At 44.9% G+C, this 15,808-nt stretch overlaps 1 protein-coding gene across 6 annotated transcripts in view; it reads right to left on the bottom strand.

The window, feature by feature from the left end:
* Nucleotides 1–15,808, bottom strand: part of Kif26b (kinesin family member 26B) — a 396,540-nt gene that overhangs the window by 195,683 nt on the left and 185,049 nt on the right. The window lies entirely within an intron of this gene.

Genomic DNA, 15,808 nt, shown 5'->3' with positions numbered 1-15,808 from the left:
GAGCCCATGGACGTCATGATGGGGAGCATGGCAGCAGGCAGGCAAGCAGGCCTAGCATTGGAACAGGAGCAGTAGCTGAGAGCTATAATCTTACCCACAACCATAAGCAGAGAGAGAATTGGGAATAACATGGGCTTTTGAAACCCTGCCCAGTGGCACATCTTCTACAATAAGGTCACACCCCCTAATCCCTCTCAAACAGTTCCATCAACCAAGCATTCAAACCCATGAGCCTATAGGGCCATTCCCATTCAAACCACCACAATATCCCAGGTTCAAATTTTATTTTGTCCAAAGGTAAGATGATACTTTTCTGCTTTACTTTGTTTCCAATACTCTTCATGATAATGTCCAACAAAGCTCGCAGGTCATAACTGTCAAATGAAATTCTAGTGACTCCGTCTTTAGTTCATCTCCTCAGTTGGGAAATATCTCAGGGGCAATCACCTCAAAAGAATGATTAGAGATGGGGAGATGCTCAGTCAGTCAAGTACTTGCCCAAGGATTCCCCAGAGCCCCGGGTATAAAGATAGACAGGTAGTACATGCTTGTAATAGTATGCTGGCCAGCTAGCTAGACTACGTGGCAGAGTTCCAGGCTGATGAGCCTCCTTGTCTCAAACAAAAGGCAGAAGGCTCATGTGAAAAAATATCTGAGGTCATCCACTGACTTTACATGTATCCACAAACATAGGGCTATCCCACAAGAGCATGCATGGCCCCTGTCTAGACAAAAATGTGTACACATGCGCATGTGAACGCACACACACACTTATATTTTGCCTTAGCTGTTTCTCCTCTCTTATGTAATCTCTTCTACTCATTTCTCCCAGACTATTCAGCCTTGATGATTTTTTGTTTATCTATCTATCTATCTATCTATCTATCTATCTATCTATCTATCTATCTAACTATCTATCTATCTATCTATTTGGTTTTTTTGAGACAGGGTTTCTCTGTATAGCCCTGGCTGTCCTGGAACTCACTCTGTAGACCAGGCCAGCCTTAAACTCAGAAAGCTGTCTCCCGAGTGATGATATTTTTATTTCCTGGAAAAATATGACTGCAAGTTTGGAGATTTCCCCCTTAATTGTTTGGGGATGTGTGGCTGAGTCAGTTCCATGCCTTCCTTGGGATTCTTGGTATTTACACTTTCCTTCCTAAGCAAATGGCCGTTTGTCCCAAACTTTGTTCACTCTAAGACAATTTTCTTACCTTCTCAAATACTTTTCAGTGTGTGTGTGTGTGTGTGTGTGTGTGTGTGTGTGTGTGTGTGTATGCATGTATGCACATGTAAAGGCCAGAGGTTGATGCCAGCATCACCCCCTCTCTGGCTCTTCACTTTGTTTCGTGAGCAGGGTCTCTCATTGAACTTGGAGCTCACTGTTTTGTCTAGATGGCCTGGTTGGGGGTCTCTCGGCTCCTCAGCACTGAGGTTAGAGAAGTGGCTACCATACCCAAAAGCACTTTGTGTCACTAAATTAGTTTATGTTGTTTATAATTCTATAACAGATAAAATCACATGATAAGGAGTTTTCTGGTTTTAGCAGGGAGCCTGGCTTTTTTTCAGCCACATGATTATTCTGAGATCCATGCAAATTATCACAAGTAGCAACAGTCTGAACATTTGAAGGGTATCCTGTTGTATAAAACATCTCATGTTTTGCTTATTTACTTATCTGCCAGAGAACATTTGCAAGGCTTCCAGCTTTTGATTTTTATGACTTATTCTCTATCAACATCCATGCACATCTTAGCATACACCACTGTGTCTCTCCAGTCAATGTTGTTGGTGGCATGGTGATAAAATCCAGTCTGATTGCTTCTGCTATAACATGCTTAAAAGTCTTGCCAAAAAGCATAGCCTCCCACCCTTTGTGCATTTTCTCAAAAATGTCAACATAGTTCTAAAAGGACAAGATGAAAAAATAAAAATAATGTTGTTTCTGTGTCCTGCAGACCATCTCAGTTTTGTGCTCTAGGGCAGAACAGAGCACAGCTGACCCAGGAGACAGAGAATCCCCTAGGAAGGGGAGGAAACAGGAGTTCTCGAAGATCAGCTCTGATACAAAGGTGCTAAGACATCCTAGGAGCCAATCAAAGTGCCACTACCAGCCCACCAGGGTCGTATCATCTGCAAACAGAGTGGAATTTATGGCTTATAACATAACAGAGAATGAAGAAGGCAGTCCCTGGATGGATGGCTTTGTTTCTGCTGCTCTTAGACCTGTTTTAAATTTTGTGTAAAACTCCCGAGCAAAAATGGAGAAGGATGAAACATCATAAAAGAGGAAGGAGGGAGAGAGATGGACAAAAAATGCAGATTAAATTCCCAGTCTATGCTTCATGTAGTGACTTTCCTTATCTTCCAGTATTTTTTTTTTTTAAGCAAAGGTCAAAAGACCTGGAGTGAATGGTTTCTTGTATTTAGAGCTATGGCCAGAGACCATGTTTCGGCTGTCGCCCTCAATGCCTCTTTGTGAAAGGGCCATCACAGAATAAAGGGGTGGTAATTTTGAAGCTCCAGGTGTGAAGGAAATAGTCTTGTTATTTTTAATTTATGAGCTCCTGTGGCAATGCACTCACTCGCCAGGAACCCCTCCAGATGTGTAAAGAAATACCAGTGATGCTTAAATTTACTGCAGCTGGAACAGCCCTTTGCTTCCCTGCTCCCACCCTCAACCACATAGCCCCATAAATCAGGCCTCTTCATGGCCTATGTTGAACGGAAACAGAGAACATGCAAAGTAGTAAATCCACAACAGGTATCCGGGACTGCGGTTGGCAATCAGTACCACGGAGAGGCAGAAAGAGGCGTGGCATCTAGTCTTATGCTCTCTGTCTTTACTATAAAAGCCAAAACCAAATGCTCATCATCTCAAGGAGTGTGCAATAGGAGATACACAACTTACTCAAACGGCTTGAGGGTTGGGCTACCACTGTCAAGGAGAGGATGTGAGGAAGGAGGTCTAGAAGGCTGGTTAAGCACAGAGGGTCTGAGATAAATTCTACCTGAGGGCCAGCAGGTGTCACCTCAACAGCCAGAGTGACTTCTAAGAAATAAAGTCAGGAGTGGCCTCCTCAGGCTTCAATAGGGGAGTGATGGAGCACAGCAAATGCTGTGTGCTTCCTTCTGAAACTTGGCAGCTTGGGACTGACTCCAGGATGTCTACCAGCACAAAAAAAAAATAATAATGACAAGAACATACAATTTACAGGGCTGGATATCAAGGCTTTGCACAAGGTCAAGGTTTAGCACAGAGCCAGAGCTCAACTTTACTTATAAGTAGTAGTATTTTGTTGAGCTGGGGATAGAACCCAGGGCTTTGCACAAGCTAAGCAAGTCCTCTATTACTAAGCCACACCTAACTCCAGCCCTGTAGCTTCTACCACTACAGAATGTCCACAATGCCTCTACAGAGGAAAGGCTGCTGTGGACAGGCACTTCTCTGAGACTGTTGACAGATGTCTGTGTCCCCAGGTAACATGGTCCCCCTTAGTGGCACTGCTATTTGAAGGGATCAGCCCTGGTCACCCTGCAGGCTTCCTGCAGGGAGGAAGAACAATCTCTGTCCAGGAGGGTTAGTCTTCAGTGGACACAGAAAACAAAGGAACTAGAAACCACCATAAGGACACAGTTGAGCAAAAGAACTAGGTTTAAAGAAGCAGGGTCTGGAAGGAAGGCCTGCAGCCTCCGGGTGCAGTGGTTATGCAGATGTGCTCCACAGTGCTCAGGAGACACTGCTTATGAGGTGAAGGATGGACTTCACCAGTGGACAGGGGAGGAAGCTGGCAACCTCCATGGCATACACCATCGCCATCCCGAGGTGCACTCCCCAGGAGCTCAGGCCTCTCACTAGAAATGGAGCATGTAAAGATGGAATGAGCTATTCAGGGGAGGGATTTGGGCATCAGGCTAGTAAGCAAATAAAGGAAGAAGATCATTTCGACAATAGTGAGTTATGGGAAGACATTTTTAACTTCTAAGCACACCGAAGGCTTAGGTAAGGCAATAGCAAATGTTTTTGTGTACTCTGTCCTAATTGTGTATGTTGTTTCTAGCTGTTCTCATTGGGCTGAGATCACCTTAATGGAATTGGCTGTCCTAGTTCTGTTTTGGTTTCTTAAGTATCTAGAATAGTGCCGTGTGTCCTACCAATAATAGATGCTAGATAGATGGGTAAAGGATGACTGGATGGATGGATGATGAATGGATGGATGATGGATGGATGGATGGATGGATGGATGGATGGATGGATGGATGGACAGACAGATGGATGGATGGTTGGATAGATGGGTGGATAGATGAGTGGATGGATGATAGATACTCTCAGGATCTTACACAGGGTTCCCTTGGAAACATCCCTGGGATTGACAACTAGTATCAGTTGTCTGTCAGTCTACTTAGAAAATCTAAGTGGTGGAAGGACCTTTCACCAGTTTTATCCAGATATGGAACAAAGATGTGGCTTTATGTCAACTGGCCCCTGCCAGTCTTGTCTAGGAGCTGCTCCCAAGTCATTACACACCCCCTTGACCCCATCCCACCCCGACTTGACAAACTAGGCCACACTGTGGGCAAATACTAGGGCTTAGTAGTCAGTGGAAAGTCTCAGACATTGCCACAGACATTAATTAGCTCATGAGAAATATGAAGTTTTATATAAGTTAAGTAGGAAAAAGTGTGTGTGTGTGTGTGTGTGTGTGTGTGTGTGTGTGCATGTGGTATGGGTCTTCTCATGAGCTCCTGAAAGGCCTTTGAGGAAAATGCTTGGGGCAGGGTAACAGCAGCAGAGAGGAGAAGGAGGGCCCCACAGCCAGGCTGGACACAGCCAGCTTAGACTCTTAGACACAAGGAAATCCCTGAGTCTCTGTCGTCAAGTCCTCTCCCAGCATCCAGCCTGATTCTTGGAGCTCTTCAGTGGTAAAAATGAGAACTGTAAACACCCAGGTGTTCATGGTATAGATATAGCAGCTGAAGTTTTCTTTTAAACCTCAACAATAACTGTAAAATTCTGGATAATCAGGTTTCAAAACAGTTTGCTTTTTCCCATAAATACTACCTTGCCACTTCAGGTTGAGCACCAGAGAGACAGCTATAATAATGTATGAAAGTTTATTTGAGAAAAATGAACCACATTTATTTTTCTGAAGTATCTAAAAGGCCAGAGCTGGCTTCTGAGCGATGGCTTATACTGAATCATTTTCTTTTATCCACAGGGGCTCATCTGATGATCTCCTTTCAACACAGGTCTGGGGACAAGTCCTTTCCTTGTCCCTGCCAAGGCCCTTTCTTTCCTCTGCTGGGCTTTAGAAAGGACAGACCATAGCCTGGATGGGCTCTGGGTCTGGAGCATGCCAAGAAAATGACACGGGCTATTATTTCTAGGCTCATGAAATCCTCTCTTCCAAATTCCAGTGTGCTTCATGAACAAAGAGGTCAGGTATCATGGAAAGAGGTCCAATGGGGCATTCCACCCAATCCTGTTGCTTAAAAGAAATGATGTGCACTTATCAGAAGTGGCAACCTACAATGTAGAAACCAACAACAGAAAGTATCCCACCTGCCTAACCATCTGAATTACCTCCATCAATAGCGCTAGTCTTCCCCACAGTCGAGGGCTTAGGCCCACAATAAATCATCCCACTGATAAGCAACCCCCCAACAGGTTTGGGATTTTGTTGTTGTTTTTGTCTGTTTTGTTTTTTGGGTTTTCTTGAGGGTTTTGTTGTTGTTGTTGTTGTTGTTGTTGTTGTTTTTACATATTCTATTCTTCTGAGAAGCAAGACAGACCTATGTTTCCAAGCACTCGTGGTGCATTCTTTTCACATTGGTCCTCTGGCTATCACAGAGCACCATCCAAGTGGTGGAAGTGAGTCTGCCCTCCCTTCTCCTGCCCTCATGAGCTCAGGGAGAAGCTTTAGGAGAGAAAATGTGAATGCCATCACAGAAGAGAAAGCAGAGATACCAAACAGGTCTCTCTGCGACTCCGTGTGATTTATTTCAAAGCACAGCATCATACCTGATGTCCCGTCATTTGTGCTTCCCCACATCCTAGGGGAGGCACAAACACACGATGCCCGGGATGGATCTGTTTCCCTCCACGATGCCATTTATCAGTGCACTCAGCCTCTACCCAGCGCCATGCAGAATAATACATCTTTAGTTTCTCTAATGCCTTCCCCATGATTCTATCCCCAAATGCTTTACATACTTCAATAAGACAGCTTTAGAATTAAAATAATCAATCAGCGCGAGGAACAGAAAGCAAGTAGGTTTACTGAAGGAGGAAGACAGAGAGCCCAATCAGCTGCACGGCTCAGGTGACTCAGAAGACCTCCGCCACTGAAACTCTTCTGTGGGCTTATTGTCCTAGGCTGCATCCCTTCCCTGGTCCTTTACAACACCCTCTCGTGGGAACAGTTAAGTAACCGAACCTTATAAGACATTCAGGCTCATAACATGCCTCTTTCACACCAGAAGAAGATGCAAGTTCCCCCCAATGTGCCCTACAGCAAAAGGAACCATTCACCTCTTAAACACACAGCTTGACCTATGTGACGAATGTCTACGCACCTCAGCAGAAGACAACCTGGAGACTCCCAAGATTCAAATGTTTTTAATTAATGATTCCCTTTGTAGGCCTTGTGTAGGAGTGGTGGTACAGGATGAGACACCTGCCATATTAAACTGGAAGGTCAGTAGGGCTGCACCTTCACAGAAAAGTAGCATTTGCATAGAGACCATAGGCTGGCGAAGCTGCACCCCCAGACACAAGGGAAGGCACAGTAGGAAGCCATAGAACAAAGCTTAGGATGAGGGCCCCATGAGTACTTCCCCAGGGAGCCAGGTTAGTGCCCAAGCAAGCACAAGCCAGAGGGAGCTTGGGAAGGAGGGTGGGGCAGGCAGAGAATACAGAGAGACTGTGTGAGGTCCCTGAAAATCTCTGGCTCTTGCTCTGTGATATAGAAAGCATTATTTCAGTAACTAATAGAAGTTAGAATAAAGATCTGCTGATCACAAGCCCACTATCACCCAGACACACTCAGATTTTGAGGTAAACTTGGCATTTACTGTTATTATTACTATTATTGTTGTTGTTTTGTGTATATGTGTGTATCATCTCTCTGTGTATATGTCTGTCTACATGTATGAGTGTGTATGTATGTGTGTGTATGTATGCGCATGTCTACATGTACAAGTGTGTATACATCTGTGTGTGTCTACATGTTTGTATATGTCTGTGTACATGTGTGTATGTCTGTAGTATATGTCTGTGTATATATGTGTGTGTATGCATGTCTGTGTGTGAATGTGTATGCCTCTATATGTCTATGTGTGTGCCTATATATGTGTATGTCTGTGTATGTATACATGTGTCTGTGTGCACTCACGTGTCTCTGTGTGACTGTGTATGTCTGTATGTCTATTTGTATTTGTCTATATGTATGTCTGTATGAATATGTATGTTTCTCTCTCTGTGTGTATATATATATGTATGTTTGTCTGTGTGCATGTATATATGAGTGTGTATAAGTATACCTATGTGTGTATGTGTGCATCTGTGTGTGTTTGTGTCTATGTGCATATGTTTAGGTGTGTGCATGTCTGGGTATGTATGTTTATGTATATGCATGTTTGGGATTGTATGTTTAGGTATGTGTGTGTCTGTGTGTGTGCATGTGTGTGTCTGTGTATCTGTTGCACAGAAGCACTTGCTTGTCTGGACTTAGAAGTCGAGATGTTTTCCCCAATCTCTTACCCATCTTATTCTTGGAGACAAGGCCTCTCGATGGACCTGGGGCTCACAATCGCACCTAGACGTGCTGGCCAGCAAGCCCCTGGGATCTGCCTGTCACTAACCCTAGCACTAGGGTTACAAGTACACACTCTCATGCCCAGTGTTTCAGGAACTAGGAATTTTGACTTAGGTCCTCCTGACCACAAGTCAAGCACTTTACAAACTGAGCCACTTCCCCAGCTCTGGCATCCATTCTTTATGTTGATGCATTACATGGCTCTCCCACTATCTGAACAAATATCATGGTGGCAGGGAACTGTCACTGACACATTCAACAAACATTTCTTGGTGTTCACTTTACTCCTGGGACTTCAGCCAAGAACAGAGGCAACTACTGTCTCTGCATTTTGGAGCCAACATTCTGGTTCAGAGGCTCTGGGCTCACACCCCACACACTAGCTGTATGACCTTGTGTGACCTTGGCCAACTTACCTCACCATTCTGTGCAATGGTTTCCATGTCTGTGATGGTGTGGTTTTAGATCCAACTGATGGGGACTTTTGAAGCTAAAGATGTGATGACGAAGACGGTGTAGAACTTGGGGATGCCTCAGACCATGGAAGCTGCTATGATTTCCAGATGAGTAAATGTGGATGAGTGAAAACTAGTTGCAAGCATGCTGTAGCGGGATGGTAACAGAGCTCCACCTCCCCCTCGTCCCTCTTCCTCTCCTATATACTTGACCATTGCTTCCACTCCTTTTCAGACTACCATGTGTCACCTCCAAATTCATTCCTTTACAGCCTGCCATATGTCACCCCCAAAGTCAATCCACAAGCAAAAGAGTACCTTCCATCTTTCACTTTGATTTAACTTAATGCTTTGGTTGATTTTCAAGGTCAATGCCGTGACAATTCTGATTTGTGGCCTTTGTGGAATGACTCTCGGCTGAGCTCTAGGGTAACAGAATTCTTTTCTCCACAGTCATGGAGCCTTGAACTTGAAATGTAGCTAAGTTGGCCTTAAACTTCTGATCCTCCCTCTTCAAACTCCCAAGAGCCCAGTGATGACAGAATTCTTAAATGTTCCTCCTTCCTACCTACTACCCTTTATTATCGAGCAACTTTTCTGGATTATAAAATCAAGATCTGGGGCAGGGGTCGGGGTTGGTACTGAGGATGCCGCTCATCTTACATGCAAACATGGGCACTTGAGCTCTGCCCCTTAGAACCCACATGTAAACCCAGGTATGGTGGTGCTCAGTTGTCCTCCCGGTGCTAGGCAGGGGAGACAGGCATATAAAACCTATGAAATGAAACACTTACAAAGCCAGGCATGGCAATGGACAATTACAATGAATAGACACACTTAGAAAGCAGAGAAAGGTGGATGCTAAGTTCAAGGTCAGCCTGAACTACGTAATAAGTTCAAAATTAACCTGAGCCTCAAACTAAGACCCTGTCTCAATCAACATATGAAAAAAAACACTTTGAAAATTTAGAGTTATGTATTAGACTAACTGAAGCCATGGGTACATGGCTTCAAATGTGCTCCTCTCTTGGCCAGTCTTTGGTGAGCTCATTGCCAAAAGGCTCTGACTCCCTTTGGATTTTGAAAGCTGCTGGTCTGCACTTCCTGTACAGATGACTTCCTTTCTGAGGTGTGAAGCCAGATCTTTACAATAGCTATAGAGGCCGGGGGTAGCCAGCAGGCAAGATTACAAAGACCTTATAGAGGGGGCACCATGTAGGCGTCTACTTGGAGGGGGAGGTTCACTGAGTTTTCCACCCAAGACAGGGCTCTATCCTTCTGAGGCAGGTGCTGTGTTAATATCATCTCCAAGACTCAGGTGACCACATCTTTTCTTAACCTTCACCATGACGGTGTGAAACAGACAGCAAGATGCCCAGAAACAATAGAAAATCAAAGGCTGGAGAGGTCAAGTCAACTGTCTAGCTTGGGGCTGGGGGTTAAGCCTTGAGCTGGTCCATCTTTCCATTTGCTTTGTTCAGTGTCATTCACAGCCTATCACCAACACCAGTAAAAAGACACCAATAACTAGAACCACAGATACAGAGAGCAGTTGACAAGAATCCCTGGAATACTATGGGTTCACTGACGCTTCGCCTTCAAACATTCTCACCATGGCCAGGGGTTTTGTTCCAAATGGTCCCAGACAGTGTGAGCTGATAGCCCACACCTCAGCAAGATGGCAGTTGGGCATAGCCATCTCCCTGTTTAGGAGAAATGCACACTGTGCATGCTCCCATACCAGGATATGGTTAGGGATGTACTCATGGTGCAGCGTGGCCTACTCTCATTACCCTGTGCCAAGCCACGGGTACTGATTCTGTTCTGCTCCATCTGCCTAAGCCAGTACAAAAGTCTATATGGATGCTTGGGATGGCACACCTGCTGTTTGGTGGTCTTTGAATTCTTTTATTAAATTTAGGCTTACATATTTTGCTTGGTATGCATGAATGTGTTAACCTGCATGTACGTCTGTGTACATTTGTGTCTGTTACTCCCAAGGTCAGAAGAGGGCATTGGATCCCCTAAGACAGGAGCGACAGAGTTGTGAGCCATGATATAGATGCAGAGACTCAAACCCAGGCTCCCTGGTAGAGCAACAAATGCTCTTAATCACTGATCTAACACTCCAGCCCTTTGGATTCCATTGAACACAGGGCTCCACAGTGGAGACACTAAATGCAGCTACTTTGTTTGCAATGCTTTTGCCATCTCTCATGGCAATCGGGGCGGGGGATGGGGTGGGGAGAAGATTTCTTAGTGCAAGCTACACCTGATACTGTTTCGTGGGGCCTCACAAATCCAAGGGTACTAGAAACTCACTTGGCTCCTTCTTAAAGTCTTCCTTTCACACTGCCACTGAGGTGAGTTTAAGTGGAACTATATTCATACAACCAGGACTCCTAGAAGTTCACCTCATCCGTATTCATGAGCAACACTTCTTTCTTTTCCAAGAAGTGCTCAGAATTCTTTTCTAAGGAGAGTAAACCTAAGCCTGCCAGGAATACATAAGCCAGAGATCCATGGGGTGATGGTTTGGCCTTCAGTGATCCTTGCCTGGCTCTGATTAGCTGCCAAAGAAGGGGACTGGATGATTGGAGCACCTGGAGCCCAGGCCACACTTGCAGATAGTTAGGGAAAAGATGCTCCTACTGGAGGCTTGCCAGAGTCTCCCCATGAGCCTACAGTGCTTTGGCCCTTAAAGCCCATTCACAATTGGGTGCCCTGTTCCATGACACAACTGTGCACATTGGCTTTCCCCAGTGTCTCACAGGGAGCTCCTAAGTGGCCCTGCCTCCATGGGAAGCTGCAGAATAGTCAGGAGTAGAGGGAAGTGAACGAGATGGAAGAGTGGCAGGGACAGTGCATAGGAAGGAGAGCTGCCAGAGTCAGCAGGCAAGGTAGGTATCATGCTGCTATGGAAACCACAAGGAACTGGGAAAACAATAACAGAAAATTTTAACAACAGAAAATTTCTACAATATGAGCTCATAAAGGTTCTTACATGGCTCTTGCTTGTATGTTTTTGGGTCTTGGGATGCTTATTTTAAAAGAAAGCCTTTTGAGGTATAAATCTAATAAGAAATGCAATCCTGGACATTAGTTGCTCTGGTCAGTAACACCAGAGGCAGAAATGAAGCCCTATCTCTACAGTATAGGTCAGCAATCGAGAGATGAATCTTGTGTGTACCTGGCTCCATTTTTCTATTCCTGCATCTCCCGAGACCAATTGTGGTATTCAGGTGGCTTTTCCCAGTAATGGTTGTTGATGTGTTTCACAACTGTCCCTGCAGGGAACTGTGTCTGATGGAGAACAAGGAGACCAACTATGGGCAGTCTCATGATCTTCCTCATCCTTCTTGTGCTTAATAAACTCAGAGCACACAGCCAGGTATCACTATTATGTGTAAAGTACCCAGGGATGGAAGAAAGCCTCCTTTATCCAAGATCAGATGTGCAAATCCTTTGCTGGGGCCAGTGTAACCAGGAGCTATTTTTATTTGGCTATCAGCAAAATGGTATATATAATAGCAATAAGAGTGAGGACAGTTGTAACTATGGCTGCATGTAGTCCACTGGGGACTGAGCAGAGGGGAAACATGGTCCCGACAGCAGTGACATCAGGAATCAGTCCCCTAAAACTCAGTTTACCCTTGACCCTGAGACCTGATTTACTACAATGGCAACCTCCAGCTTCAGGTACTACTGGCCAAATCAGTCATATAACAGCCAGGTACAAGTTCAAGAGAATTTGAGCAAACTGTTAGGCAATAGAGGAGCCACCTAAGACAAAAATAGAAGGGCTAACAGGGGAGGATTAGACAGAGCCAGCATTAGTAATGACCCTAGGAAAAATATAAATTTGGAACAAAGACAAAAAGGTGAGAGGAGTGGTGTGTGTTCATATGTGACACTAAGACCTGGCCCTGTGAGAGGCTGATGAGAGAACATCATGGGCATGGCAGCAACCTCATGAAAGAACAGGACAGGATGAATGGCAGGTGAGAAGGCAGAGCACTTGGATCCCACAAAATGAACCTATGGCAGTTACTTATCATTGGGACCAAAATCCTCTGACACTCAAGGGAGGCATGATTTATCTCAGCTCACATTTCAGAGGGCTCAATCCATGGAGACTTTGCCCTGTACTCTTGACAGAACATGACAGTGGCAGTGTGTATACGATCTTCAATTACTGGTGGACAGGAAGGTGTGGGTGGAGGGGAAAGGAGCCCAGATGGCCTACAGCCTGCAAAGACATGGCCACAGCATCAGCTTCTTCCAAGTCAGTCTCCCTCCTTCCTTTTCCCTCATTATATCATCATACTCTCTGTGAATTCTGACAAGTGGGTTCTACTGACCTTCACAATCCAATCAAGTTGACAACCAAGATTAGTAACCACAGAGAGCAATGCTCTATTGAACACTAGAGTTTATCCAGAAAATTCAAACCCAGGACACATTTTTAATCAACAAGAAAAAAAAATAGTGCAACTGGATCTTCAAATGGAAAGTCATTAAGTTTAAGGACAGGGACAGGAAGGATACAGACTGAAGGGAAAAAACTCCATAGTTGTTGATGCTTTTTTGGATTATTTGGGAATTGAAAACTCAGTGTGAAGCTATGAGGCCATCTGAAGGATTCATTTTCTTTTCCAAGGTTTGAGGCAACTCCACGCATGATACAGGATCTACTCATTGCTTTTCAAATAACAGTGAAATTTCCATTGTCTCAACCGTCAATGACAGGGTCTCCTCCATTGGGTTTTGTGTACTTTTTATGATAGAAAGCAAAGTATGTAATTAGCGAGAAGTCAGCGCAAGGGGAAATCTAACCATATACTATCTACCACATCATCTCTTCTCAGTGATGTAAGATTTATGCTAAAGGATTCACACACTTGAAATGGTCTTCATGCTCAGTAGCAACACATTACTAACCCATTTGAGGGCAGAGGTACCAGTTTCTTCTTTAGTTCTACTGCTATCACTTTTAGCTCTCTTTCTCTGAGACAGAGTGGCTGACCTCCAGCTCACTATGTGACCTGAAACCGTTAACACCCCCCACCCCCAACCCCCGTCTCCTAAGTGCTGAGATTTCGGGTAGAACACCGCCATGCCCTATTTATGCAGTGCTGAAGATCCACTCCTGGGCTTCACACAAGCTAAGTGAACACCCTATCAAACAAGGTACACTCACAGCCTGAACTTTTATTATTTTTAAAGTTTCTTTCCCTGAAAGAACAGTAGACTAGAATTCTGAAATATAGGCAACCACTAAGAGGTTTACTATCTAAAGAAAGAGAATTTTTTTTTTATTCTTAGATTCAACAATCACAATGGTTTGAATGTGTCCCCTCCAAAACTCATGTTGAAGCTTGATCATCACTGCCTTGATCTTACAAGGCTGAGCCTTCAGAAGGCCACTCAGAAAAGCCTGATCTCTCTTGCCCTTCTGTCTTCCACCTCATGAAGACAAGACACCACATTGGAAGCAGACAGCAGCCCTTACATAGGCACCAGTACCCTGGTCTTGAATTTCCCAATCTCTAGAAGGAAAGAAATAATCTGTTGTTCCTTATAAACCACCCAGTCTTGAACATGGTGTTACATGAACATGAGCAGACTAAGATAACGGGCCTTGAGTTACTGTGAACGATCTACAGGAACGTATAAACAATTCTTCACAGACCTCTGAGACCCAAAGAAGTGATAGATCCCTGGTTATGTCTCTCACTATCGAATAGATCTCTCTCTCTCTGCTGTAGGTGCCCGCCCATGACTGACAAGTTGTTAATATGCTTCCTTACTTGCTGGAAGGAAGCAAAACCCAATGGCGAGCCAGGGTGATGGGTAAGGAATGAGCGAAGAGTGTGCTCATGTGCTTTTTCCATGGTGCACTGTCCTTCTGTACACTATAAGCCCTGTGAAGGCAAGCTCATACCATTAAGCTCCATGTGCTATCAGGATTCATAGCAGAAATGATATTAAGGGGGCCAGGGGGAGCAGTCTGAGCATTAGCTGCTTTCACCAAGTCTGATGACCTGAGTTCAATCCCTGAACCCCTATAGTGGAAGAAAGGAACTAACTCCTACAAGTTATCCTCTGATCTATATGCACATGCATGTACATGCATACACGGGGATGGATGGATGGATGGATGGATGGATGGATGGATGGATAGATGGATGGATGGATGGGTGGATGGATGGATGGATGGATGGATGGATGGATGGATGGATGGACAGATGAATAGATAGACAGACAGATAGACAGACAGACAGACAGGCAGACAGGCAGACAGGCAGACAAGGTAATGAGCAATCTTTTTGGAGTCTTTGCTCACTGTTGTCATCATCTACAGAGCTCCCCAGCCATTGTCACTGGCCTGTTCATCATAGGTGCCCAGCACCTATTCTCCCTAAATAGAATCCACCGGAAGTCCCAGCCCCTTACTTCCTCCACAGTCCAATCTATCTTTAGTGTTTTGTTTTCTTCGAGTGTCTGGCAGTTTTGTGTGGAATCCTCTGACCCACACTGAGATTTCACACTCAGAAGAGCATCAGGGTAGGAGGTGAGAGTTCAACTCCGAAAAGCGTCGAAACCTTGTCACCTCCAGCATGGAGGCCAGGCTCGCCCCCTCCAGCATGGAGACCAGGTAGCCACTCAGCACATTTTCCACCCCCCTCACTGACAGAAACCTCACTCCCTAAGTGATGTAAACAGGCAGCAAGTTCTCTGTTGTTCCCAGAGAGCCGGGGGATGGGCTCTCTCCTGTTCGGAGGCTTCATTTAGCCTTCACTCACATACTTGGGTCCCCCACAGCAACAGAAAAATGGCCTCTTACTCAGTGATCTAGAAGATTTCTGCGTTAAATAAAGTGTCTTCTCTGTCGTCAGCTAAAGTTCACTCACCTGTGGATACACTCTGATAGGCTTCCCAGGTCTCAGAATCTTCTGGGCTTATGACATTTCCACCTAAATGCTTACATCTCTTCATTCCTGCTTCAGACAGCAGAGAGGTAACATTCCAGTGGGCTTGGGTTCCTTGCTCATCGGTCCAGATATCACAGAGGCACACACACAGGTGGAGCTAACAGTGGCCCTTGCTAGGAGACCAGCATACACATATGGTGCTGCTTCTCCCATATCTAACCCAGTGCAAATGTTCAGAGGAGACTAAACACGGAGCTGTGATAGAATGAGCCTCTCAGAGCTGGGCTCCCAACACCCTTTCCTGACACCCACTATAGATGGCATTTCTCCCAGGACCCTGTCTCTCTTCCTACTCTGGCTTGTTCCCTTCCTCAGTCAGAGCTCCTTCTTACATTTGTGTCCTGAATGCCCCTGTTCCTAGGAAAAAGGAAAGCCACACAAAATACTGGCCAGACCCACATGAAATTAAACTTCTGTAATGTTCTTAATAACTTAACATCACCTAATTTTAATCTTCAAACCATGGGATTGCAAGCTTGTACAACCACTCTGGAAATCAGTCTGGCGGTTCCTCAGAAAATTGGACATAGTACTACCGGAG

Source organism: Mus caroli, chromosome 1 (genome assembly GCF_900094665.2).
Source record: "Mus caroli chromosome 1, CAROLI_EIJ_v1.1, whole genome shotgun sequence".
NCBI lineage: Eukaryota > Metazoa > Chordata > Mammalia > Rodentia > Muridae > Mus > Mus caroli.
This window is presented reverse-complemented; position numbering and strand designations above follow the sequence as displayed.